Below are 1,698 nucleotides of genomic sequence, written 5' to 3'. Positions count from 1 at the left end.
GGCTTAAATGAACTGACAACATAAGTTATACGACTTACAGTTCTCAAGGACGCACACACGCAATCTCAACTGTGGTATGAAGTGCGTGTCCGTGCTATTCTCCGACATGCACTCTAACAATCACTGCTGATAGACGGCCTAACATTTTGTACAGTCCTATTTCTGATACCGTGGCAGCAGAAATGTTGCCGTGGCTGCCCAAAATCAACATAGATGAAACACATAATACTTACCTCCTGCAAAATACCCTCTGCAGTTCTGCCAAACACACCACCACTGCCCCATACAGCATCTCCATGTGCTTCCCGCACTGGACCCATCAAAACAGGAGGCCGCATCTTTGTCCTGGATCACAGCCGATGGACAGATCCAATGAAAACTGCTATTGATGGGTCTCCTAGCCAAGCACCATGGGGAGAAAGACCTTCTGAATAGGGTGGATGCTGGCTATGCTGCCATGTTGCAGAGTGCCTGCACAGATCCCAACAGCCTGCTGCACCCAACAACAAGGCAGCATATCTCTCAATATGTGAAACATCTTGCCAAGCTAATTAACACCAGCTCCTCACTCAACACCAACCCAGAGAAGCTCCTGGAGACCCAGCAGCTGTGGCAGCGTTTGACTGTCAAAAGTCAAACAGTTAACGTGCCAGTCACTCCTCTTGCTCCTGTAAACCCACCCACTCCTCTGCCTCCAATAAACCCACCTCGTTCCAGTAAACCCAGTGGGTTCCACTGAGGATGGCCCACTGACCAAGGCTGCAGTAGAGGTCATGGTAAAGGAGATCTTTGAAAGGCAGCAGGCAGCAATGCAGCAGCCTAAAAAAACAAGGACCTGCCTCGCATGTGGACAGCCAAAATGCCGCTACCTGAATGATGGCTCCTCTGTCCATTTCTTTTATCAGACTGGAGAGGTGAAGTATTTCTACTGTTCAAAGGAGGTCTTCATGTCCTATTCAGCTGAAGGCCTCACCAACCCCAGGATGGCCTTTGAGGATTTTGCTGCCACTGCCTTCTTTCAGCAGGAGTTGGAGGCCTCAAAGCAGAGAGGGGCAGAGAGAAAGAGGGTAACGGGAGAGAGGACGTCTTTGGAGCTTCAGCCTACTGGCCGTCTGTGCAGGTTCTGCCATCACCCAGTGAAGCAAGGCCCCAACAGTCCCCACCTTCATGGCAACGTTCCTGGAGTAGTTGGAAAGTGCATTTACTGTCCCTCCAGTTTTGTCCCTCTACCAGTCACAGGGCATAGTAAAGGAGATGACCTGGAGGGAGTTTCAGCAGTCTGCCTTTTATGAGGCTGAAAAGCAGAGGTGGATGGTTGAGAAGGGCAAGTGATACACTTGCTGTCTCACACTTATATATGTATGCTTATATAATTTTAATTTACTTCACTTGCCGTATCTTTTTCATTGCTCAACATAACATTACTGTACATATTTATTTGATAACATATAAACTCCTCAAAAAAAGTTCGGAAACGTTATTTTGGTCGATTGTTCCTACCCTTCAATAATATAAATTAGTATGGTATTTTATATTGTTGGAAAGCCTGATTAGTCTTGTAAGGATCGTGCATTCTTGGAATGAGCAACACAGCTAACCGTGTGGGTAGCGGCCCCAAAAAAGGTGCCAAAATCCCCTGCAATATTCTTCTGTTGGTATTCAGACGTGCTGTACGTGCCAGAGTGACCAATGCAAACA

General features: G+C 47.3%; 1 pseudogene; it reads left to right on the top strand.

Moving 5' to 3' along the window:
• Positions 1–213: 213 nt before the first annotated feature.
• LOC146220829 (uncharacterized) lies at positions 214–1,332 on the top strand (annotated as a pseudogene).
• Positions 1,333–1,698: the final 366 nt, after the last annotated feature.

Source organism: Hypomesus nipponensis, chromosome 27 (genome assembly GCF_054491055.1).
Source record: "Hypomesus nipponensis isolate SF chromosome 27, ASM5449105v1, whole genome shotgun sequence".
In the NCBI taxonomy this organism is placed as follows: domain Eukaryota; kingdom Metazoa; phylum Chordata; class Actinopteri; order Osmeriformes; family Osmeridae; genus Hypomesus; species Hypomesus nipponensis.
Note: the sequence above shows the minus strand (reverse complement) of the source record. Positions and strands in the feature narration are given on the sequence as shown.